The sequence below is a fragment of the Cnephaeus nilssonii genome, assembly GCF_951640355.1.
Source record: "Cnephaeus nilssonii genome assembly, chromosome: 13".
Classification (NCBI taxonomy): domain Eukaryota; kingdom Metazoa; phylum Chordata; class Mammalia; order Chiroptera; family Vespertilionidae; genus Cnephaeus; species Cnephaeus nilssonii.
The window spans coordinates 22,825,244-22,853,216 of NC_137084.1; positions in this window are offsets into that span (position 1 = coordinate 22,825,244).

Consider the following 27,973-nt stretch of genomic DNA (forward strand, 5'->3'; position numbering starts at 1 on the left):
ATGAGAGGATTTCATGTAGGTTATATGCAAATACTATGTCATCTATAATAATAAAAGCGTAATATGCTAATTAGACTGGACAGCTGAATGACCTTCCAGATGTCCTTCTGATGTCCTTCTGGACAATCTTCGGATGAAGCAAGGGCTGCGAGGGCCGAGGCAAGCCTCCATGGCTGCGAGGGCTGAGCCCCTTGCACGAATTTTGTGCATCAGACCTCTAGTTTTATATAAGGCACTTGAGCATCTGCAGATTTTGGTATATGTGGGGGTCCTGGAACCAACCCCCCTCGAACACTGAGGGATGACTGTATTTGATACTGTTTTTGCACTGGAGGCTATTCAGTTTTACATTCTCGACAGGAGTTGACAAATGCATTTAATTTCTAGTGAACCTTCTTCTATTCTCATTCTGCTTTTCCTCTCTGCAGCCTCCACTAATGACGTGTACTTTCTCTTTCTTAAATTTCTTCCTTTGGCTTCCACAAGGCTCTACATATTAGTTCTGCCCAATTATGTGACTGCACCACTTCCTCCTGGTTTCAGAAAAACCCTGTGTTCTGGTTACCCATCATTGCATAACACACCGCCTCCGAACTTCTTGGTTTAAAACAAGAAATATTGTATTTTTATCCGTGGAGGTTGACTGGCTCAACTCGGTGGTTCTCACTTAGGTTCTGTCACACGATTACCATCAGGAATGCAGCACTGGAATTGTTGGAAGGCTTATTCACTCAGGTCTGGCTCCTGGGAGGAGGGGGAGGTGCTACTAGATGGTGGCTGCAGCAGCTGTGGATCCTTGGGTATCTATGGAGTCTCTTTTCATAGTTTTTTAAGTGCAGCGGCTTCAGAGTAACCATACTTCTTACCTGGTGTCTCGGGGCTTCAAAGATACATTTCTGAGAGAGAGAGAGAAATAACTTTTTATGATGTAGCCTCAAAGTCATGCGCTATCACTTTTGAAACATTTTATTCATCGGGACAAGTCACAGAGGCCTGCTCGGGTTCAAGGAGAGGAGAAATACACTCCACTCTCAATGAGGGTGAGACAAGATTCTGAAAGAGCATGTAAAACCAGAAATATTTTTATGGCTACACTGGGAAGATAAATTTTACTACAGTACCCTGGTCCTGATAATACATGCAAAACAAATTCAACCTATCCCTAAGACTACCTTCCCCCAAATTTCACTCCATTTTGGCATTAGGCTCATGCTTGAGGGGCCAGGATCTCAGCACATAAGCCAGGTGTAGGTGTGGATGAGTCTCTTCGGTGTGTTTCCTTGTGTGTAGCTTCTTGACTATCTTCCTTCTTGACCTAAGACCGGTAAACTAAAATGACAAACTATCTGTGTCTTCCCCCACAACCAACATATAACTGTGGGACAAACCCAGAATAACTATAGTAGACACTCCAATTCAGACAGGGGGAAGTAAGCAGCATAGCAGTCTTTGGTCCATAGCAATTCTGAAAAAATAGCTGGGGATATATTGCCAAGTAGTTGATTAAGGTTTAGTTGTACTATCTGGGAATGATTTCATGCAACTCTTGCCTTTTCTGTGAAATGTAGTCTGTGTTTGTTTGCAGCTCAATAGTTCTTTCAGTCTATTTCCTGCTAGTGGAAGCTCAAGAGTATATGGGACTCTGTCCTTTTTAGTCCAAGGTAAAACAATTCTTTTTAAAACTTTGTGTGTGTTTTTTAACTGCATCAATCTCTAGTGCATTATATTAGACAAAAGTTACATCCAGAATTTCTTCAGGGCAATCCCTGTGCCACCTTGAACTTCTTTTGAGATTGTTGTGGGACAATACACTTCAGATTCTTGGAAACCCTATTGTGTAATAGAAAGAATCTGTGAGAGGTGACAACATTCTTAGGTCATTTGTCTGTTTGAGGTATCACCTTAAATTTTTCTTAACATAGGTTTTTATAGTCATACTCCTGCTTTGCCTTTAGACCATGTCTCCTAATTGTATGCTAGACTTTTTAAATATACAAAGACATTACTAATTTTAGAATTGTTCTTTCTCCAGAGGAGCTTGGAAGGAAAGTGTTGTATTTACTCAGAAAGTCCTTGCTTCTTGCTTCTTTCTATTTAGCAATTCTTTCCTTAGGTTCTTTTTTTCCTCTTGCAACTTTGCTATAAGCAGCAAGAAGGCAGGCAGCGACTTCAATGCTTTGTCTGGAAATCTCACTTACCTAGCTCATTCGGTTAGTACATTTCCTTATTTTCCACATTGCAGAGGCAATGGTGTTACCAAACTTTGAAACACTGCCTTCAGACCAGCCAGACCTTTTTTTTTTTTTTTTTTTTTTTACTAGTTCCATCATAGAGGGCTTTATTTGTGTACATAACAAAGAAAACTATTGGTTATATCATACAAATATGCTCATGTGGTCTTTTTTTTCAATATTCTTTTTTTTAAATTTCTGTATTGATTACGGTGTTACATATGTGTCCTATTCCCCCTTACCCCCCTATCCCCCCCCCCCCCCACTTATGCCCTCACCGCCCTGTTGTCTGTGTCCATTGGTTAGGCTTATATGCATGCATACAAGTCCTTTGGTTGATCTCTCCCCCTTACCCCCACCCTCCCCCCAGCCAGACCTTTTATTTTGCAGCTCAGTAAGTCAAAGATACATGTCTCAGGATAGAGGGCAAACCTTTCATGACCTTTCTTAGAAGTTATACATCCTCATGTGTTATATTTGTTTAATTGATCACAAAGTCCCACTCAGGTTAACGAAAAAGGGAAATAGACTCTAATTCTTGATGGAGTAATAAAAATGTTATGGCCATTTATGTAAAATATAATCAAACATATCCAGAATATAGGTATTCCCAAAGGTTCTGGGTTTTTTTCCCCCACTCCACTCCCCCCCCCCAATAATTGTTCCTTCATGATTTTATCTGCACATATGGCATCAAGTAACATACTATGTATATGACTGCAAAACTAGATTCATCATTCTAGTTGTCACTATTATTGAGTACCTATAGTGATCTAGGCACTGTGCTGAGGGTTTTACATAAACTATAACTTATATGGTCCCTACCATACCTTGTGCTATTATTTTGGTTTATAGAAGAGATGTAGAGGTTTAAGAAACTTAACTGCCTTACAGCTATTATGTAGTTCTGATTATATATATATATATATATATATATATATATATATATCCTATATAATAAAACCTTAATATGCAAATCAACTGAAGGGCAGAACAACCGGTCACTATGATGTGCACTGACCACCAGGGGGCAGACACTCAACCCAGGAGCTGTCCCCTGGTGGTCAGTGTGCTCCCACAGGGGGAACACTGCTCAGCCAGAAGCCGGGCTTAGGGCTGGTGAGCGCAGCAATGATGGCAGGAGCCTCTCCCACCTCTGTGGCAGTGAAGGACCCCTTGGGGGATGTCCACATGCCAGCAGGTGGACATCCTCCAAGGTGTCCCAGACTGCGAGAGGGTGCAGGCCAGGCTGAGGGCCCCCCATGCACCGGGCCTCTAGTATACACACACACATACACAGACAGAGTGAAACATCAATTTGTTCCACTTATTTATACATTCACTGGTTGTTTCTTGCATGTGCCCTGACCAGCGATCAAACCCCATACTTTGGTGTTTCAAGACGATGCTCTGAGCTACCCAGTCATGGCTATAATTCTGATTTTTAATCTCAGATCTTTCACCTCCGAAGTCCATACCCTTAATCACTAGATGAGGTTGTCTACCAGGTTTTATTCCTGGTTCTGACTTCTTTTCCAAGGCTGACTAACTGCTTACAATAATGATACCTTTTTAAATCTTTTCTCTAGACAGGAAGGTGGTAGGCAAAGGAGGAGGGCTATAGGCTTAGTTGGTATGTGTCTTGTGGGCTGAGACTGGCGAAGGGGAGACACCCTTCATCTCAAGCTGTGGACTTTAAAGAATAGGCAGTGTAAGATTCTGATCATTGAGCAGAGGAGGCTATGTTCTGTAAACCAGGGATGTAGGTTCCAATGTCTTCTGAGACAAAATGGTTCTGGGTCAGGTTATCAGGCATAATCATCAAACATTTAACTAGGGAACTGTTGAGCACACAAGTAGGAAAGAATCTCAGCAAAACATTACCTGTTTGTAATGAGTGATCAGAGCTGCTCAATTTCGATGTCTAGGCCCGGAATAGATGCCATTGTATTTCTCATGATCCCATTAATGTCTCAAACATATTATCCTCTCCATATAGGGATTCAAAAATTTTTTGCCATATAATGCAGAAGTGGCTTAAAAGCAATTTAGGTGAAACACAATGTAGAGCTTTTAGTTTATTAGTACTTCAGTGTGAATTTACAGTATCCTGTAACTATATTTTTTTCTACTGAGATAAAAATAGGTTGCCTTGGAAGAGTCTGCAATGAGGGAAGTGAGCATTCCATGCTGTTCTGAATATGTACAACCACTGCTCAAGTCTGCACTGTGTTTTGATCAAGCCACTTTCTTGGAGGTCATTGTTAAGATCAAATTTCTTTTCTATAGCTCTTCAAAAGCTTGGCTAGTGAAGCCACTCAAATATGGACCAAGTTAATTACATTTAAATAAAATCTATAATAATAAAAGCATAATATGCTAATTATACTGGACATCCTTCTGGACGACCTTCCAGATGAAGCTGGGGCTACGAGGGAAGCCCGGGTCCCGGGTGCCAGAGGGAAGCCCAGGTCCTGGGTGCCAGAGGGAAGCCGGTTCTGGCAGCCGGGGGAAGGAAGGCCTACTCTTGCATGAATTTCATGCATCGGGCCTCTAGTAATTTAAATAAAATAGAATAATTTATCCAGCAGGAGCCAGAATATATGTATTAGTTTTTCATTGATGCTGTAACAAATCACTACCAACTAAGTGGTTTAAAATAGCGGTCGCCAACCAGTGGTCTGTGAACCACTGGTGGTCAGTGAGGTCTGAAAGGTTGGCAACCACTGGTTTAAAACAAACTATATATAAAAGACTAATATGCTAAATGTCCGTCCGGGTAATGACGTCACGTAGCAATGCCTGGCTTCCTCTCCCTAGTGACGACTAGCCTCCTTGTAGTTTCTTCAGCCCAGGAACATGACTTGCTTTATAGTCAGGTGTAAACATTTCACACTTTAACCAAATGTCTGTGAAGTTTTTTCCCATGCTTTATCTCATTTGATCCTCATAGAAGTCCTGGAGTAGGTAGATAGGAGACTTGGTGGAATCCTATTTTCTTTTCATTAGCTGGAAAATGGAGAGTTAGAAAGCTTAGAAACTTAACCAACTGAAAAGAAGTAAGAAATGGTGGACCTTGAAAATGACTTCAAGTTTTCTCACTGTGCAGAATATAGTCAAACACTGCTATAGGTAAATATTTTACCCTTTGTTCTCCCTGCATGGTCTACTATAATAATCTGCTTCATGTTGATATTTACTGCTGTGTTGCTATCAATTACCTGAAAGAGAAGTTGGGGTGCTTCACTGGGCTGGGAAAAACTTAGCTAAATCAGAAAGCAGGTCTAATTAAGTAAGTTTATTCTATATCTATAAAAGGTTAAGTTGACTCATGCATGTGCAATACATATAAAGCTCTTGCTGGCGCCAATCACATGCATGTGTTTCCATCTGTCATTGTCGATTGTGAATTTGGTGGACACTTCTATTATAGAGAAAGGGTGAATAGCAATATCAAAATATTTCTTCTAATTAACTTCCTTTCAATGTGCATGAAATTGTTCACCAGGCCACTAGTATAAATATATTATCTTAAGTTTTGTAGGTCAGAACTCCAAACACATCTCACTGGGTTAAAATCAAGTTGCCCATAGGGCTGCATTCCTTTGTAGATAAACTAGGGGAGAATCCATTGTATTTTTCTACTTCTAGAGGCTGCCCACATTCCCTGGCTCTTGGCTGCTATCATCCTCCTATCTTCAAAGCTAGCAAAGGAGGGTCAAATTCTTATATAGCATCTCCCTGAAAATAAATTCTCATCTAATTTTAAGGAATTATGCAATTAGGTTGGGCCTGCTCAGATAAGATAATACAGGATAATCTTCTTATATTTAAAATCAGCTGATTAGCAATCTTAATCCCATCTTCAATCTTAATTGACTTTTGTTATGCTATCTAACATATTAAGTTTCCAGGGATTAGAGCATAGAGATATTTGAGGCATTTTGCCTATCACAGTATATAATCTAAATAGGCAGCTATATATAAGTTTATATATTTTAAAAATTTAATGTTATATATAACTAAATAAAAATTTGTATATGAAATTACACACACACACACACACACACACACACACACAATGCAGAAGTGTGGTATGGTCTCTGGAAACTATAGGTACCCAAGAAGATGTCTCTCAATCGAGACTCCTGCCAGTACTTCAATCTGCCCAATTCTGCTTTTCCTTGTACAAATTAGGATTCTATGCCAGATTTTCTCTGAGGATCAATGGCTCTGCTATTTAAAAAAGTGGAAAAATCACCAATAATACTCATCCCTCATTTTAAAGATGAAGAAACTGAGACTCATAAAACTTATCTCCTCAAAAGCACATACATAACAAGAGACAGAGGTAACCCCATCATTAGAGTTCATAGGAGATTTGTGTAGAGGGCTTTGATGGTACTGGGTCATATCCTCCTGGCCTCACCAAGTCAGGGCTCCAAGAGAAGATTTCTAATTACCTGTGATAATATCTCTTTACTGATGATTTTGAACTAGGAAAGTTGCTCTGCTCCAATGCAAGGAAAATTGGAAAGGCTAAAGAATGAAAACTCCTAAGGTTCAACCAATGAGTGACAGAAGTTGGGGTATAAATACCCCAACTCCCTTGCTCCTAAAATGGGATAACTCTGAGGTGTGTGTTCTATACTATTTTTCTAGGATTTGAACTCTGGGATTAAGCTCTGATTACCCATAGGGGTAGTTTACTTGATAATGTACCCTTTATATATAATTTCTTTCCTTATATAGTACTAGAGGCCTGGTGCACAAAATTCGTGCATGGGGGGTCCCCTCAGCCCAGCCTGTACCCTCTCCATTCTGGGATCCCTCTTGTAATCTGGGACTGCTGGCTCCTAACTGCTCCCCTATCTGCTTGCTTGGTCATCCCCCGCTAACTGCCCTCCCCTGCCAGCCTGGTCACCCCTAACTGCCCTCCCTAGCCACCCTGGTCACCCCTATCTGCCCTCCCCTGCCGGCCTGGTCGCCCCTAACCACCTCTGCCTCAGTCCCCGCCACCATGGCTTTTTCCAGAAGGATGTCCAGAAGATGCCTGGTCTAATTAGCATATTACCCTTTATTTAGTATAGATAAGTATTTGTTATATTATTCTCTACTTTTCTATATGTATTTAAAATACTATAGAATATTTTAAGTGAATAAAAAATACAACCTGGTAGGCTTGAAAGCAACAACATTTGCATAAAAGGGCATAAGTTGCAGTTAGCAACAAAACTTGTTGTTAGGATTGCTTGGTTAATATTCTTTTGTTGGAAAGGTGTGGTCTGGGCAAAGGAGAAAAGGAAACCAGCCCTATAAAAGGGAATGTCTGATTGGGCTGTTGCCACAGCAGAGAGGGGCGGGTGTGGCAAAGGTTCAGGCTGTCCCACAGGCAAGGATGTCTGTGTGTATGGAACACCAAAGGACACTTGTCACACCTGAAACACAATTTGTTAACACTTACAATTGCAGAGCTCAGGAAGAATCACTGTTTTTAAAACTATTATTTCCCTGACATATAAAATATACATATATATACATATACATGCACTCTTCTGAGCTTCCCCTGCCCTCCACTTAATATTTGGCTATGGCCTTCTTTTCATGTCAATGAATTGGATGTACAGACATAATTTTTAATGGCTACAGGGTTATCCCTGACTGTTTGACATTGCTATGGTTTACTTCACTAACCCTTTATTGTGGGGCAGGTTGTTTCCGGTATCCCCTGGCATCAACAACTACAGTAAACATAATTGCTTATTTGACTGTTTACTTGGGACACATTCACAGAAAATGGAACTCCTGGCCCAAAGCTAATTCACTTAAATTTTGATCCACATTTCCAAATTGACTTTCAAGAAAGTGCTTCTGTTTGTTTAGTCCATTGGTTTTAAATCAGATTACACTCCCACAAATGGGGTAAGAGAAAACGGTTCAACGTGCCTTTGGCAAATCGCAAACTCTTGCTGAACTTGAGCAACTGCTTCCCGGCATAGGTGTCTGTGTGCTTTTCAGGACACTTTTGAAGGAAGGAAAGGGATCCGGCGCCCCTATGGCTCAGAGCTGGGAAAGCAAAGTTTCCCAAGGAAGTGGAAGTGCAGTGGGGACCCTCCCAGCTGGGGGAGGGGTGCACACCCCCTGTGCTCTGGGGCTGGGGTGGGGCACATGGGGTGGGGCAAGCCCTGGGCAGGCTGCGGGGCGGGGCAGCTGGGCCGTGTCCCCCTCTGGCTGCGTGCCTGCCAGCCCTGAGTGGTAAGAGCCCCGGCGCCCTTCCCTGTCCCCTTCCTCAGGCAGGCGGGTGGGAACAGCGGGTGGTGGGGAGACCGCACCGTCGCTCCCAGTCCTGACTCCCAAATCCTGCATGCTGTGTTACTGAGAAACCTTAGGCAGGGACAGGCCACCGGGCACAGGACCAGGAGTGTCCGGGCTGGAGGGTGAAGTCCAGGGAGGGACGGGTGGTGCGGCCGAGGGCCCTGTGTGGGTGCGGGCATGTGAGTGTGTGTTGCTTGGGTCCACGCTCATGCACACACCCACATGCCCGCACTCCGGCTCTGCACCATCAACCACCGGGAACCTCCGCAGAGCCTGCTGTGAACTCAGATACATCCAGTCACAGCACCAAGCAAGTCTGAGAAAGTTTCTCCAGACTGACTCCCACCGCGCTGGTGGGAGGCAGGACCCAGATTGATGCCCCGCCTTCCTCCTCCCGTCTCCTGCCTCCCACCTCCCACTTCCCACCTCCCACCTCCCACCTCCCACCTCCCACCTCCCACCATGCATGAGGCGCCCCGCCTCCATGCACCACCTGGTGACCGTTTGTTTGGTCATTTTGGACATGAACCCACAGCCCCCTCCCCCTGCCAGTCTGCTGTTTGGTGGTCTGTCCGGTCGTTTAGGTCGTGATGACCCCTAGCTTTTTATATATTAGGATACGCCTTTCTAGAATGTTGTTGAGATCTTAGCATTAATAAACTGCTTTCATTGGAATCTTTGTCTCAGGATCTGTGACTGGGGAAATACAAATTAAGCCATCTTCTCACTCACAATGTTGGGACTTGAGTTAACCATTGATGGCTGAGTAGACTGGGCAAGGAAACAATGAGTGAAGGACTGGGTGAAAGCTGGAAAGTGAACAGCTCTGTGCTTCCTATAGATCATGGAGAGCTCCACCATCTTGGCATAATTTTCTTCCCTCCTGTTCAATCCCCTTTTATAGCCTTCTATTTTATACCCTCATTGCACTTTATATCCTCATCTTACATATCTGTATATACATAACAACTTTATAACAAGAAGAGAAATTCATTTCTTCTTGGGGATCTGAAAAAGGTCATAGGGAAGACTGTCTTTGTGCTTGTTCACAATTAAGCATCACAATTCTACATTGTGTAGAGTTTACATAGTCTAATAGTGTTCTATCTTCCATGGTTTATCGTGACATCCTCAATCAGTGGCCTCTCATTCAAGCAGCAAGTTGCACAGTGCTTGGTGCAGAGTTCACTTGGTTCCTGGGAGCTCCTGTGTTAGAGAAATGGGTCAGGAGCTCATCTATCTAGAGAAGCAAGTGGAAAATAAGGTGCCTATGCAGCATTGGGGAGGAGTGTAGCTGTGAAGTTGTAAGAACTCACAAACCATAAAAGGTCTTTAAGTACAGGAGCAACATTATGAAAGTGCTATTTAAGGAAGAAAATGCTTGAAGCTACACTTAAAATAGATTGGATCAAGGGAGCTTGAAAGTCAAGGAGGCTGACAGGAGAGCTCTGCTGTAATCCAGGTGTGAGCCATTGCTTGAGGGGGAGGGGGAGTCTGTGTCCAGGAATATGGACAGAAAGAGATAAATGAGAGGAGAAACACTGAACAAAATTTTGATGGGAATTGCTAAATGTTCGTAGGTAAAAATACACTAGATTATATATCTATGTGGTGCTTTCTCTTTTTCATTGTACTTGACTCCAAAGTTTGGAGCCATTGGGCAGATAGAATGTTATTACTGACAAAGTCAGGGACACTGAGAGCTGGAACTGCTGTTGGAAGGGTTAACAAGCTAATTTTAGTTACTTTAAATTTGTGCTGACAGGAAACTCTTCAAGTAGTAACACCATTAACATTCAGAAGCCAGAACTCCTTGTCTACCCCCCTGCCAATTACTGATTTAGAAACCTGTAGCTTTGTCAGCTTATTTTTTTTAAATGTCAGCTCATTTTTAAATGGAGAAAATAAATAAAATAGCTCAATTAAACTGTTTCTGATCACTTTTCTTTTATAGTACTCAGTAAAAATTCAACAATCTTATCAGTTTAAGATTCAGCTTTTACTTAAAATACTGAATTTTTAAAATAAAACATGATTAAATTTATTATGAACATTCTAAATCTTTACATGTCATGTGAGGTCATATATCATTGTAAGTCCTGGATTGAAGAATTATATGTATTTTATGCTTTCATTTAACTTTATTGTATATTAAACATTCACTGCATACATTACACTTTGAGGGAATCAAGAATGAATAAAATAACATGTTTGCTGTCAACAAACTTAGTACCTAAAACAGTTTTCTTGAGACCAAGTCAAAATGGCCACCTTAAAATCACAGGTGTGCATAAAATAAATTGATGGGCTTGCAATGTCTTGGGTGGGGATTAAAAGAGAGTCATTTGTACTGACAAGGATCATCTGGAAAAAGGCGGCATTTGAGCTGATCCTGGTATGAGGTGACTAGACTATCAGGAGGCGCGAGAGTGTGTAGCAGGTGCTGGGTGAGTTGCATTGTCTCAATGAGTAAGGAGTATCCAGGTGTCCTTGGGCCAAGTGGTGGAGTTGTCAAGGCACTTGTGAACATTGGAGCTGGGAGGCTGTGGCCATCGCAGTGACTCAGACTTGAGAGCTTTACAGCCTCCCGTTGCTCACACCCGTTCTGTTTCAGAGCAACGCCTGAGTCATCACAGTGAACAGTTGGCCATGTTGGTACCAGTACACTTCAAAGCAATTACAGAATATTTATGCCTGTTGGCAAAGGGAGATCAGATGGGGGTGCTCAGGATTCACTCCTGTAGAAAGGAGTGTGCCTCAAGTCTGTTTTTTTCCCTTAAGCCTCCCTCACAAGGCAGGTAGCAAACTTGAGAGATAAGAATTGACAAGAATATTAACAGGTCATCAGCGCTTCCATTTATAGACTGTCTTGTGCCCTGTTCAAAGCATGAAAGCATATGGAGTCATAATTTCATTGAAGTAAGTCTTCATAACCACCCTGCTGTTCCTGTTTGCAGGTATGGGACAAAGGCTTAGGAAGCTGAAGTAACTTTCCCAGTCATCACACCCAGTAGTCAGTATTTGATTCCAACTGATTCTGACTCAACATTTCATTCTTTTAAAACATTACTGTCTCTCATGAGTAACCAAGGGTCATAAGTATTCTTGTCGATGAGTCATGAAAATCACTCAGATTGGCACAGCTCTCTAGTGTTTTTAATATGCCAAACATTGTTATACTTATTAGTAAGTTAAAAGTGCTTCTCTTAAATGTCATATTTGTTCCTCATAATAATCCTGCAAGTCTGAATTGAGGTTAATGTTCAGTGAAAGTGCTTGGCCTGACCAAAGGTCACAAGATAATCATATGAAGTCACTGGTGCCTGAGACCCTAACTAAATACTGTTTCTACTGATGGTTTTCAAAATTTTCAAAACAGAAAAACCACTTCTCTAATGGAGCAGCCCATTATGTGATAAGACCAAAGAGAGTGGGCTGCTGAGGCTGAATTTGAGTTTTGGAACCTTGGAGAACCTGCCTGTTCAGATTCTTCCTCCTTTGTTTATTGGCTCATTCCAAGAAACCTGGGCTTGAAGGGCTCAAGGTCTAGTCTTGCTGCCTTTGATGGAGGAGACACAGCCACTTTGGTCTAAGTCCCCTCACATTTCTAGGTATGCCTGGCTTCAGTCATTATATAACATGTTTCCTATTTTTTCACTCTGTTATGTGAACCTTGGGGGTTCTGTTTCATCATGTGAGGGTTTATGGATTGGCCTGCACATATATCATATCAGGAGCAGGAATTTTTTTCTCTTTCCTAAGGGAATATGAGGGATCTTTATGTGACATTTTAATTACCTATTATCACTGAGAAGGCATAGTGATTCCAGTGTCAGATTGCACAGGCCCAGAGTCTAACTCTTTAAGTTAGTAAATGGGAACATAGTGTCTCTCCTTGTTAGTCTTCTCATCCATAAAATGTGGAGAATAATGACAATGGCCACTCTAGACCGCTTTGATAATTAAATTAGTACTTCATGTAGAAGGCTAAGAACAATGTCTGGTACAGAAAGAGTGCTCAATAAATATTAGCTATTACCATGCATTAAAAAGTCTTAGAGGTTTTTGTCTGAATGAATCAGTATGACTCAGTGGACACACCACCACCACCACCACCACCACCACCACCACCACCACCACCACTGTTGATCTGAAGCTGCACTGATCAAAAACATTATATTAAAAATAAATCTTAATCTTTCCTTTTTAGGAACAATCATACTTGAATATTTAGGCTAGTGTTTGTGGCCACACTTTAGGATGAGGATTGAAAAATTATAGTGTATTTACAGGGTACATAGTGCAGTGTACCATGGGAGGTAGGCAGGCTGCAGAACATGAAGGGTGAATAATGTTTGAAATGAGGTGATTGACCTAGAGAAGAGGATAGGTTCTCAGTGTGGGGCATAATGGGTCTCAGGTGGAATCTGAACCAATAGGTGGAGACTAGAAGGAAGGAAGGACATATTTATTTAGTGCCTATGATGTGTTAGATACATGCATTCACATATTTAATTTTTATAACTATCTCATAACATAAGAATTGTTGTCCTCATTTTTATACATAAGGGAAGCTGGGGTTCAGGAATGCCACCTGCTCGAGGAGGATTTCCAAGTAGGTCCAACAGACGGCAAGTTCTAAGTCCTTTCTGCTGCTTCCCTTTATGTAACAGGCTGCCTGGAAGTCTGGAGGTGTACACAGAGTTCTGTGGGTGGGTTTCTTCTTCTTTTGATTCTAGTCTTTAGCACATGACAAAAAGGCATTTCAACCTCGATTTTCTTTGGAGTTGCATTTCATCTTCCATGTTGATTTTCTTTGTCAAATCTGAGGTTTTCAGTTTCAAGAAATCTGGCAAATCAATGTTGAGTTTCACTGAGCTGTGTGTATGAATTTCATCAAAGGGCAAATTTCAAGATGGAGCAGGTCTTGCCTTTTTAGATACTAACTTCACAGATGAAAATAAAACATTTAAAGATGGTTTTGGTCATTAGGACAACCATATTATGCTATTGGGACTCTTCCAGGCCTCCTGGCAGTGAATATAAAGACTGCAAAATAAACCCAGAGTTGAAACAAGTTTTTCTAAGTGGCCCCTTCTGCATTTGCTTCCTTGTTACCTGAATCTGTATCTTGCCATAACACCAGTGTTTCCCCCACTTGCTGGGATTTAAGTTTTGTCATCTGTTTGATGAAGAAGTTGAACTAAAAATCCTTGAAAATTTATCCTCATACTTACATTTTGTGATCTGAGAATTAAATTAAAATGAGTTTTCTATACCCTTCCTCCCTCCCTGCCTCCCTCCCTCCCTTCCTTCCTTCTTTATCTTATTTATTTGATAACTTGATTAATAAATGAGACTTCAGTTTAAATTCAAAGCCCTGAGGTTTGTTGTGTGTGTGTGTGTGTGTGTGTGTGTGTGTGTGTGTGTGTGTGTGTTTAATATTAACTTGAAGGGTATAGTTCCTAAAGCAAGCTGGCACTCTACCAAGAAAAGAGCCAATTCTCACTTAAGCAAAACAGCAAAGTTGCAGATTGCAGCTATCATCACTAATTAGCTGTCCCAGATGGAGGGTTGTCCTACCTCAAAGCAAGAGCTGGATGACTTCCTACAGATAACTGAGACATAAATAACTTGCTCCACTCTCCCTCTACAGTAGCCATATTGCCTCTCCTGTGAGAAACATGTGATTGGTCCATTTTAGAATTGGGGCAAAAGAGGCTTGCTTTCTAATTGATTTTAATAGAATTGTCTAGGTATAAAAATAATAAATGCTATTGCAGAATGTTGAGGTAATGGGAAAGACACAAATAAGAAAATAAATCATCCACAGTTCTCTCCAGCTATCACTACTGGTTAGTCCTGCAGGTGCCAAATGGTACATATCCTTCCACATGCATCTAAAATACAAGTTTATACTGTATACATTTTGCAAGCTTTTTTACTTAACCCTTATTCTAAACATTTCTATATCATTACTGTTCTTCCACCATATCATATTACGAATGATGGATAGTATTCTATGATATGGATGTTTTAAATTGTAATGACATTTAATTTTTGATACTTAGGTTGTTTTTAGTTTTTCATTATTATAAGCAATGTTGCAATGATTATCCCTGTAGATAAATCTCAGTACACATCCACAATTATTTCCTTGACATAGATGTCTTAGTTGTAAAATTACTGGAGCAAAAGAATAGGCAATATCTAAGCCAAGTCTTTTACAAAAATGAGAAATGCTTTTCATTATCACAGATTATGAATGTGGAAATTATCCTTACAGTCTCGCCAACATTATACATTACTGTTTTATTTTAAAAATTGCTAATGTGATTGGTAAAACTTTATATATAAATATATATTAAAGTCTCTTTATGTATTTAAGTAGACATTTTATCTGCTTATTAACTTTTATAATTCTGTCATAAATTTCCTCTTCCCAGCCTTTCTATCTCTTTATATTCTAAGGATGATAATTCCATGTTATATATATTGAAAATAGTGTCTCCCAATTTGTTGTTTTCCTTTTAATTTTAATTATTATATATTTAGCATAATATTGAAGAGCACAGACTCTATATTCAGACTGTCTCGGTACAACTGTGGAACCCAGCTCTTTGGCTACATGGCTTTGAGTGAGGGCCTGATTCACTATGCCTCAGTTCATTCACTTATACATTGAAAGTAATAATAGTATGTACCTCATATGATTGTGAGAATTAGACGAGATGACACTTGGAAACGCTTAGCACAATCTCTGGGTAGTCATGTGTATTTAGCAGTTGCGAGAATACTAGTATATCGTCATCAGCTTTATTTATGTTACTGGTTAGTCCTGCAGGTGCCAAATGGGACAGAAGCTTCCTCTTCTGACCTACTGGGCTTCCATTGAGATTGAACATCACGGGTAGGTGGGAGGATGGATGTGTATTCCCACACAGCTCTGAAAGGTGTGCTTCCTTCTGAGCCTTAAGGCACTGTCAATGATAAGATCAACTAAGCCTGTGTACAACAAACAGCCCCTGATGGAGAAGAGTTCAGGGAGCTGTGAGGCAAGGTCCAGGATGAGCAGATAAATCTACAAGTCCTTTGACTTATCTGTGCTGCCAATTGTTGACGCTTAATTGGTTGCATGTTTTATGGTGAAGAATGTTGGCCCCAAGTGGAGAGGCAGTTGGCCAAGATTTAGAAATTATTGTGACAGTTAAAAGAGGAAAGTGGATTAGCAGTAATACAGTAAATGGTCTAAACAATAGGCCTGGCCAATCAGAGTCATTGATGCAGAAATAGCAAGTCAAAGGCAGGCCAGCTCCATAAATGAGGGTATTCACACAACTCAGACTTGTTGTATACAGTGACATATGTGTGTCAGAAACCTTTGAAAGTTCCCAGAGGTGATAATGTGATACATCAGTAGAAATGCTTTTACAAAGCCATAACGTCTGAAATTGTCTTAATCAGGGTTAGGGATCACAAAATTAGCCAGAATGGCTGAATTTTTAGAGAGAATAAAAAGCTAATTTATTCCTAGAAATGTCTATTGGTATTTGAAATGTGACTTGATAATAGTGGTCCTTGGATGAGACCGTAGAAATGCAGAGTGATTATGTAATTCAGAGTTAGATAATGAATGCATCCATGTGTCCGAGTAATGAGAACACACAGTCTTGTTTCAAACAGAGAATTCAGTATTTAGCAGGTGTGTTTTCTAAAACTCTAACAGTAGACCCGAACTACTGTAGCAGCCCCCTCCCCCCAAGAAATCCATTTATTAATAAAGATTTATCTGTAAACACATGTGTATTTCCTACAATGTGCAAGACACAGCCCACATGAAGAATTACCAGTACTTCTTTAGCTGGTTGGAAGGTTGATGCTATGTGATTGCAAAAAATCCAAACTAGCTCATTTTAAAATGTATCTTAAAAAAAAGAGTTAATATTCTTAACATCTATGAAAAGATAAACAGTCTTATTAATAATAAAATAAACTTAACTTTCTATGTTACCTATCAAAATTGGCATTTAAAAATGATATATTCACCTCTTGGCTAGATTGTGTGAGAATAATGTAATAGGGCATCTTAGTAATGAATATCAAAAATCTTAAAATATATTTTCTTTTCTTAAAGTATATTTTTATTGATTTCAGAGAGGAAGGGAGAGGGAGAGAGAGACAGAAGCATCAATGATGAGAGAGAATCATTGATCAGCTGCCTCCTGCACACCCCCTACTGGGGATCAAGCCCACAACTGGGGCATATGCCCTGACCAGGAATCGCACTGTGATAAACCACATAGGTCGATGCTCCATCACTGAGTCACACTGACTGGGTAGAGTATATTTTCTTTTTAACTAGCAGTCTCATTTCTTGGACTCTATTCTCATGTTTAGATAGATCTACACAGAAGCATTCTCAGTTTGAAAAGAAAGAAAAATTCAAATGCAAGTCATTTATGAAATAGCCAAGAAAGGATGAAGGGAGGAGTTGGGGGTACTTCTACACCAGCTCTGGAGAGCCACTAGTAGAGAGTTGCTTCTGGGAGTGTTAATTCCCTGGAATTCCAGCCTGCTGTGGACTTGGTTGGGCTGAATGACTTCTGCAGTAGTGCAAAAAGCATTCAGTCATAAAGATGCAGGTAGCAATAGTTGGAAACAGGTTAAAGGCTCCTAAGATATGGACAATGTCTTCTAGCTATATTAAGAAAACATTCAAATGAATTGCAAGTACATAAGGACAAATATATTTATTATAAGGTATATTTTAGAAACAATGTGCCAAAGTCTTGGGGATTGATTGCAGAAATCACAGTGTATACAATTATATATAATTTCTAAATAATACTTAATCACTAAAAAGTATGTTGTAGAATACTTCCTGACATGAGTGTTTTATTTAGGAAAATAAGCAGGTTACAAAGCAGCGTGTATAATATGATTATATTTTAGTTTGGAGAAAAAAAATCTATCATTAAAAATAGATTTGAAAGAACACAAAACAATAACTCCCTCTGAGTACTGTGATAGTGAATGTACTCTTATTTCCTTCCTCCTCCTCCTCCTCCTCCTCCTCCTCCTCCTCCTCCTCCTCCTCCTCCTCCTTCTCCTCCTCCTCCTCCTCCTCCTCCTCCTCTTCCTCCTCCTCCTTCTCATTTTTCCCTGTTTTATAGTTTTTTTAATGTTCTATTATAAGCAGTAAACTTTAAACTGTCATCAATGAGTTAAAAATACAATAATTAAAAATCCTGCACTTCATCTAGACAAATAATGTTTTAAATGTAATAGGATGATATGAATTTCAAGTGTACATTTCTATGACACATGATCTATATATTGCATTGTGTGCCCACCACTCAAAGTCAAACCAACTTTTGTCACCATATATTTGGTTCCCTTTATCCCCCACCACCCCTTCACAAGAAAAATAGTTTTGAAAGGAATTGATGTTTACTTTTTTGAACTCAGTTAAGATTATTTCTACAAACATAAACATTGTTTCCCCTGCAGTTTGACTGGTCATGCCTGTCAGTTAGTTAGCAGATGTGGTACATGAAAACAGTCTGGATTACATCTTGTACACTTCCAAATCAGAGTTACTTGTTCAGTTTGTTATGTTGGGAATATAGAACTTCAATTCCAAATCCAGTGTTCAAATTCAGGCATAGAGAGTTTAATGAAAAAATGAACACCCTCACCCTAGCTGGTTTGGCTCAGTGGATAGAGTGTCAGCCTGCAGAGCAAAGGGTTCCAGGTTTGATTCCAGTCAAGGGCAACCTTAGTTGCAGACTCCTCCTGGCCTGGGCCCTGGTCGGGGCTCATGCAGGAGACAACCAATCGATTTGTTTCTCTCACATGGATGTTTCTCTCTGTCTTTCCCTCTCTCTTCCACTCTCCCTAAAAATCAATGAAAAATTATCCTTGGGTGAGGCTTAACAAAAACAGACAAACAACAACCACACCACACTCTACCAAGAAATAACTAAAAATAAAAAAAAACAATATTGAGAAATGAAAATCGCTTGTACCGCAACAGAGAGATGTGCTGAACTGTAAGATTCTTTTTCTGAAAGGTATTTAGACTTGCTCAGTTTTAGGTGCTGGTAAGAAAGATCTTTAGAACTAAGATTAGGTAAGGGCAAATTGTTTCTTTTTCACAACATGCCAGTCATGGAATGCTACTACAAATTAATCAAATGTCAAATAAATCAGGTTTTTGACATAATGCTCTACACACAGTAGGTCCTCAAAGACACGCATCCAATAAATTAATGTTAGATTTTGGAAAAAAAAATCTGTCACAATTATGATTAACACATTTTTTAGGTTTTGATGTTAGTCAAAATTGCCAGTTCTTTTTTCAGAAAGTTTTTTTTTTCTTCCAGAAAGAGAGTGGGAGATCTTTGTTCTAATCTTTTTAAGAGCTCATCAATAATGCACCAGATCAAAATTTAGAACAGGCTGTGTAACGATTGGCATATGGGGGATGAAGAAAATTAATTTGATTCAAGAGAACAACCAGACAACTTCCCCTTAATAATCCTTCTACTTCTGTGAAGGGAGGTTTTAGGAGGAATGGTGAGAAGCAGATTTTAAAAACCTTATCTAATTTTTTAACCACATAAAGAGCAAGTTGATGTAATTAAAATATACATCTGCAATCTTCCTTCATCTTAGCCAATCAGTTGTTCTGTTATATTGATTCTAGTTCTTCAGTTTTACTAAAATTTATCCCTTCCCCTGTATTTAGGCCCACTTTCTAAGGTTCAGTTATCCTTATCTCTCTGTGGTTTATTCCAGTAGACCTCCCTTTTTTTTCCTGTCCCCGCCAACCCAGTTTTTCCCTAATTCAAATTTATTTTTTTTATATCTTGTAAAGTTAATCTCCAAAACCACAATTCTTATCTTTATTCAATTGCTCGGTAACATTTCACATTTCATTCTGTATTGAGATTGTTTGCAATTGTTGTGTCCACCTTATCTTTCACAAATCAAGGCTAAACCTATGAATATTGTATCTGGATTTAGAAAAGTAGAAGGAAGGATGTTGGTAGTGCAGAAATTCATATAAAAGACATACCTGCTGTCTATAGGCACTACCTTAAAACAGCAGGTCAAGTGAGGTGGACCCTTGAGGAAAAGCACCACTGTATTGTAGACTCTCTCTGCTTGAGTTCAAGCTCACAATATAACCATGCTAATTCCGGAGAGGCCTCAAGTACTAGTAATAGAGTAGGAATAAGAATCTTTGATATTACTACCAACTTCTTTTCTCATTAACCACAAGAGACCAGGAGATAAAAGGATTCATTTATTAATTCCCTTATCTTACAAATGTCTACTGAGTTTCTATCTCCTTGTTCCAGGGATCCTGTTAGCACTTAATAGGCTTTTAATAAAGGTAAAGCTAATCCTGTTTAAAGCTTTGTCCAGATTCTTCATTTGAAAAAATCAGTAAGTGAACTGATTAAGATCATATGACAAACACTGAAATATTTTTTATTTATAGAGAACAGATGAAGTTCCCTTATTTCTCTAGAATGGGACTACTTCTCTTTCTGGAACCCCCATCCTGACCTTTTAGCTCCTGTCCAACTTATAGATTTCACTTCAAATGTTATTTACTCAGGGAGGTCTTTTCTGATTTTTCTGAAATTAGATTTAGCCTACATAATAAACTTCATAGCATCCTACTTTCCCCTTATAGCACTGCTCAGAATGTTTAATTATATAATTAACCCATAGTTCCCTGACTAGACTACATAAGAACCTTCAGTTTTGCTCAGTGCTTCACTTAATACCTGGAACAAGCAGGTTCTCAGTGGACATTTTTTTTTTCTTCTTGTTTTTCTTTTTCTTTTTTTCTTCAGTGGACATTTTTAAGGTGAATGAATTAATGAGTGAATCCTTTCATTTCTCAACCTCTTATGATTCTTGTGAAAAGAGATTGATAGTAAAACCCAAGATTCTTATTTCTAGTTTGTTACTGGTATTCTCTGGAGTTACCATAGCGTTATTGTGAAGCTTGAAGTAAAGCATAGAGAGTCTATAATATACTGTTCAAGAGTCTTGCCTGGGGTGACCTGATGTACTGAGGCACTTCACTGGCTAATCAAGAGCTGAGTGTTCCTTTTATATGGATTTTTGCAGGGCCGGCATCCTGCCTCCAGCCTTACTGTTCTGAACCCAGAGATCTCTAAGTTTAGCCTTGATCTATAAAAGGCAAAGTGAACACAAAGATTACAAACATCTGAATGTGGAATAGAACATAAAATATTACTCAGTAATAGAATATTATTCAGGTACTCAAAGAAACTCTCCATGGAATATAAATTTTATTTTAAAAAAATAACTGGAGGGTAAAAATGTGGGCCAAACTGATCCTCATGCTGACTGATATTTGCTACCTTCTTCCCCGTTCCCCACTCCAAGCAGTAGAGTTTGCCCCAATTTTGTTTGATACTCTTTTATGAGCCATCAGAATGCAATCCACATCTCTTTCTATTTTCATCATGGAATCATAGCATTCTATATTTGTGGAAGAGTGTGTGTACATGGCTTGCTCAGGCAATAGAAAAATAATGTAAAATCTTAAGTGGTTTCAGCTGTGATTCTCGGCAAACTCAAGGCACTGGGTAATAGAGCAGTGAATAAAGCAGATGAGGTCCTTAATCTTATGGAGCTTACATTACCATTAGGCAGGGAGAGAAAAACAATAAACAAAGTAGATCAATGAATAGCTAGGATAATTTCTCAGAGTCTGATATGTGCTGTTTAGAAAACAAAGCAGGGTGCTGTGATGGAGGGTGCCGGGGGGCAGGAGGTTGCTGCTTTAGATTGAGCAGACAAGGGAGTCATTCTTTGTAGGGGGACATTTGAACCTCCACTCTTTTCTCCTACAGTGGTGATTCTCAACTAGGAATGATTTTGCCCCACCTTCGAACATTTGACAGTATTTGGAGATACCTTCGGTTGGGACAGTAGGGGGTGTTTGCTACTGATATCTAGTAAGTAGAGGCAGGGATGCTGCTAAAAAGTCTAAAATGCACAGGACAACCCCCAACAAGGAATTATTCTCTCAAGAATATCAATAGTGCCAGTTGAGAAACATTCATAAATTCTGATCACAACGCCCAGGTTAATTTCTTCAAGTAGTGAATTATATCACATTAATCCTCAGTTGGAAATCTGTTTTGAATCCCCATGTTGACCAGACTTCCCATTGCCCCTTATCTCTATTTTACTTCCTTTAGTATTTATACTCTAGGCTCAGGGCTTAATGCTGGCTGATTCCCCCACCTGGAATGTTCATCTTTCAGACACCGGAATGACTATTTTCTCATCTCTATCAAATCTTTGCTTACATGTCACCTTTCCAGTGATCAAAATTGTAATCCTCTACTTCTGATTGCCTTACCCTGATTTTGTTTCCATAGCACTTATCAACATCCAACATGTAAGAGGAGCAAGTGTAGAGGCATTAAAAGTGAATGTGCCTGGTGGGCTTGAAGGACAATCAGAAGACTGGTAGCTGGAATACAGTGAATGAGAGGGAGAGCAATGCAACATGAGTCAGAGATATTGATTGTCATGGTTAGTTCATGTAAGGTCCTATAGAACACAGCAGTGTCTGTGTGTATGTTGTGAAGGAAGAATTTGGGGTCATGTTTAGGATAGGATTTATATATTTTTCCCCAAGTTTGTACATTTTTATATCCAACTTTGGTAATAAAATCTTAAGTGATTTCAGCTGTGATTCTGGACAAAACTCAAGGCACTGGGTAATAGAGCAGTGAATAATACAGATGAGGTCTTTCATCTTATGGAGCTTTCATTACCATTAGGCAGGGAGAGAAAATCAATGATCAAATCATGAATGATCCAAATGACTGCTTCATTTCTATGTTTTGCACTCAATGGCTTTTCTCCATGTACTTGCAATAAAATCACCATCCACATTGTAAAACCTATGAGATGTTCAAAGGTCCAACTACCCCCCAAATATTTTAACACTGACCCATTTTTAAAATGTCCACCATTGTTTTGTGTTTTAACCATTGTTTCAGAGGCTGCTATTAAAAAGTAAATATGTATGTGTATATATATATATATATATATATATATATATATATATATATACATACATATATATATATATATATATATATACATACATATAACATATAATTTTACTAAATATTGTTATGCCATCAGCAATTGATTGTATTGTCTCTTGAATAAAGACAGAATGAATAAAGGTAGAAAGGAGTCTTCTGAATGGAGGTATAATGAGAGAGGTTGAAAATGTCAAGCAAGGGAGGAAAACTAAAATTTGCTGATCACCTAGTAGGCAACAAGTATTTTGCTAAGTAGTTTCATATATACTATCATTTAAACATTGAAAAATATTTCATTTTAACAATGAAGAAATTAAGTTTCAGAAAGATGAATTAACTTGCTTATTCATGAAATTATTAAGAAGCCTTGTTGCAATTTGAATTAAAATATTTTTGGGCCCAATACTATATTAGTGTACTCAGGTTGTTATAAAAAAAAATACCCTAAACTGTGTAACTTATACAGGTATTTATTTCTCACAGTTCTGGAACTAGGAAATCCAATATCAAGACATCAACTAATTTAGTTCCTGGTGAGGACCCTGTCCTGGCTTAGAGTTGGCCATCTTATATATCTGTGTCTCTTCTTATATGGCACTAGATCCATTATGAGGGTTCTATACTGCTGACCAAATTATCTTCCAAAGGCTCCATTTCCACATACTATCACATTGTGGGTTGGGGCATTAACACATGAATTTGGGGAACACACAAATCAGTCCATAGCAAATACCAATATTGTTTCTATGATATTAAGCTGCCTTTCTACTAAAAAGAAAACACATGCTTACTTTGAAATTTTGCTAAAAGTAATTACTCAATGAATTAATCACCTGTGAGTTTAGGCCTAGGTTCATTCCCTTTAATTAATTCAGTTCTTAAAGTCATTTGTTAATGCTGGGAGCGTTTCTTTAACATCTATGAAAGAAGTTTTGATAGAGACTGGCTGAATAAATGAATTCTTTTTTTCTCAGTTCTCTGAAAAGTCAAAGTTTATCCTAATGCAACTTTCACCCTTGCTAGATGTAAAGGGAACATCCTAATTCCAAAGCCCTGTATTTGGACTTTTGATACAACTCTTGTATCTGGTAATAAAAGCCAAGGTTGATATTGACTAGAGAAATTCAACCCTTCCCTCATACATCAAATGGACAAAGGGGTATTCGCTATTAAATAAAGACTGTTGGTTGCAATATTCAGCTCTTCCACACAAAGATACAGACAATAACTTATATTTTTGAAAAATGAAATATGAAATAATCCTATGAATCTGATAATCTGTTCCTAAGGAATTGCCCATGTTTTTAAGTGAAGAACTGAAAAAAAAGTTTTACTTTTTGATTTTTTTAAAAGAAAAGAAAGGTTAGTTTTTCTCCCCAAATTTCCTTTGGTTGGAGGGCTTAGATTTTTCCATTAACTTTATTTCAACTATAAAACAACAACAAAAAAACATCGAATTCTTTCTGTTGAGATATGTAAAGATTACCTATCAACATAGATTACATGAAGTGGTTATTTGCTTATAGTTGCAATGTTTTTACCCAGAAATGCTTGCAGTTTATGACAGTATAATTTAAAATAGAGAAACACATATTAGAATAAATTTAAGGAAACATCCCTTCCCTAAAAATTCCATTTTGTTCCTTGTCAGGGCACCTGAAATCCAACTTAAATTGCTATTGTCTTATCAATGGATATACTAAGTCAATTTATAAAAGTTATTTTTTTTCTCCTGTGAAATCAAATCAGTTTATGTTGGGTAACATTCTGACTCCCTCATCAAAAATCTAAATTTCTGCAGACCTTGAATGGGATATTGGTACACAGAATCCAACTGCTTATAATATAAGTATGTTTGAGAATTTTTGTCTTCATATCTTGGGAAAATTAGTATTAGAAGCCTGCATATGTGCATGAATTTATGGTTATTCATAATTGCTAGAGTTAATGCATTGTTTGAAAGAGTTGTCTTTGTACCAATTTTAATTGCCTGGTTGAGCAGAAATGCACTTAGAGTTATTTTTAGTCCTATATATTGGATTTAGAATTCAGTAGATTTACTTTTCACCAATACAAATAACAAGTCTGTTTTATTTTTGGCAAGTAGAGGGTGCAACACTCTATTTTAAACCCCACTGGTTCATAAAAATGATGCATGGCACTAGTTTAAGAAGCAACCAGTCACGGAATCACCGTCTATGAAAACATCCTCCAAGGAAACACACTCCACCTTTATAAGAAATCACCACAACCCAGCACTGGTAAAATTACAGCTTGGGACGTTTACACATTATTAAATCTGGGAGGAGTCAGATCCCTTCTTTGGGGAATGGCTTTTGTCTTCTGGCTAATATCTTTATTTCTTTGCATGAGACAGATGGCCACTCACATGGGGGTTGCAGTTTATGCTTATCAGATAGGTTTAGACAGGTGTGGGTTGCAGTTAAAGATTGTCACTCTGCAGGATATTTTTCAGAACTTCAGTTATATAATTCTCTGTAATTAAAAAATAATAAAATGATTTGTCAGAGCAGATTCTCCCCCAACTGCTCTAATTCAACATGTATGCTCTAGTACTTTGTTGAGAATTTTTGCATCTATGTCCATCAGGAATATTGGCTTGTAATTCCCACCCACTCCCTTTTTTTGTAGTGTCTTTGTCTGGTTTTGGTATCAGAATAATGCTGGCTTTATAGAATGAGTTTGGAGGTGTTTCTTTCTTTGCAACTTTTTGGAACAGTTTGAGAAGGATATGTATTAGTTCTTCTTTAACTGTTTGGTAGAATTCACCTCTGCAGCTGGCTGGTCCTGGACTTTTGTTTGTTGGGAATTGTTTTTTTTTTTTTTAATTTATATTACTGCTTCAATTTCATTGCTAGTAATTGGTCTCTTTAGATTTTCCATTTCTTTCTGGTTTAGTTTTGGAAGGTTGTTTGTTTCTAGAAATTCATCCATTTCTTTTCTATATTGTCTTCTTTGTTGGCATATAATTGCTCGCAGTATTCTTTAATGATCCTTTGTATTTCTGTGGTGTCAGCTGTAATCTATCCTCTTGCATTTCTGATTTTACATGGGCTCTCTTTTTCTTTTTCTTGATGAGTCTGGTGTAAGTATTCCATTCTTCATGTTTGCGTTTTTTGACATTGAATATTGAAGATTAAGTATTGTGTTAGAGTCAAATAAAAAATGTAATACTCAAGGCAATAAAACTAAAATGAGGAATTTGGTATCAATTATTTTACAGAACATTTAAAGTCATGGTAGAAGAATGAACTCAACTTGATTACTATATCCATCATGACTCTTTCTGAATAGTGTTAGCTATACTGGGAATAATTTAACGGAAAATCTGCACTTTCAGAATGGTGACATCTATGGAACCTGTCTGCCATAATGTGCAAAGTACTTACAACTGTGTGGTATATTTTCTGACAGCGTATAATTCCAAAATCATACATTCTGTTATTTAATTAATAGCACTTTTTACTTTCCCACTTCTTTACAAAGCATAGTGACTAATATAATAAAATGTTCTATAAATTGTTATGTATTAAAAATGAAATTCTATTATGGGGCAATTTTCATGGCATCCTTTAAGTTTAGCAGACTTCTATAAGGAAACTCAACAACTTCTCTTTTCTGCTATAAAATTTGAGATTCTCAAAATGAAATTTTTCAGTTTTGTGTAGCTAGAGCTCCTTTCAGCTACTTTAATTTTAATTATTTGGCTCAAAGTACATAGGATTAATTAGAAATAATTTGTTAAATACACATGAACCATTAAATAATGAGACCAAGCAATCCTGTTTGAATGAAATTTTAGAAATAAAATGCACTTACAAACCAGAACATAATCTGTTATATTTTGAAAAGGCACATCTATTCTTATATATTTTTTCTTTCCCTTCTATAATACACATATTATCTCTATTGTTTCATTTTCAGAGATTGGGAAACTAATATTTATTGAGTGCCTACTTTTTGCCAGTAAGAACTTCATAAAACACATAGGAAAACTCTTTGAGGTAAGAGTTTTACCTAATAGACAACATTTAAATGAGATATACTTTAAAAAGAAGGAAACTGACCTCAGAAAGAAGGTTTGAGATAAAAGAATAACTGTTGAACCTGGTGTGCGTGATTCAGTTGGTTGGAGCCTCCTCCTGTGCACTGAAAGTCTATGGGTAAAATTCTGGTCAAGGCACATACCTAGGTTGTGGGTTCCATTCCAGGTTGGGGAGAGTACTATGGGAGGCATCTGATAGATGTTTCTCTCCCACATTGATTCCTCTCTCTCCTCTCCCTCTCTCCCTCTTTCTTTCTCTCCTATTCTTTCTAAAATCAATACACATATCCTTGGGTGAGGACTAAAATAAAACAAGATAAACAAGAATGACTATTGAGTAAAATATAGTTGCCCCTTGAACATGTGTTTGAACTGCATAGGTCAACTTATATGCAGATTTTTTTCAATAAATATACAGTTGGATCTTCATATCCCTGGATTTCATCTTCAGATCTATAGTTGAATTTTCTTCCATATGCCAAGGGCCCACGATATGAATTGTTCTAGGCCATTTTATATAAGGGACTGAGTGCCTGCTAATTTTGGTATCCTGGAACAAATACCCTGTGTATTGATACCTAGGGGTGACTGTAGTTAAGTTTTGGGGAAGTCAAGATATACGTGGACTTTCAACTGTGGAGTGGTGGTAGATGCCCCTAACCCCTGCATTGTTTGAGTTAACTGAACATGCAGACATAAAATAATATGTGTGATAAAATATACATAAAAAAGTAAACACAGAGGTACATCTAAACTAGCAATGATTTTATAAATAAAAAATGGAGTTGTTGGAGGTTGGGCAAAAAAGGTGAAATTAAAAGACTGGACAATAGCATATTCTTGAATTGTTTGAAATGAAAACAGAACTATAGAAATGTTTATTTCTACCTATTTATTTGCTCACTGATTAATACATTCAGCAATTGTAAATTTTCCAGATACTCTTTAGGTACTTTTAATAGCACTGATGAAAAAAAAATCATTCAAAATTCCCTGCTGTAACAAAGCCAACATTTTAGTGAGTAAAGTCAGAAAATAAATTTAATTAAAAAGTAGCATATATAGTATATTTATCAGTGATAAGTCTTCTAGGGGCGGGGAGAAGAATGTGATTATAAGTACAAGAAGTTCAGTTCTTACTATTTGCAACAGCATGGATGGAACTGGAGAGCATTATGCTAAACGAAATAAGCCAGTCAGAGAAAGATAAATATCAGATGATCTCACTCATTTGTGGAATATAA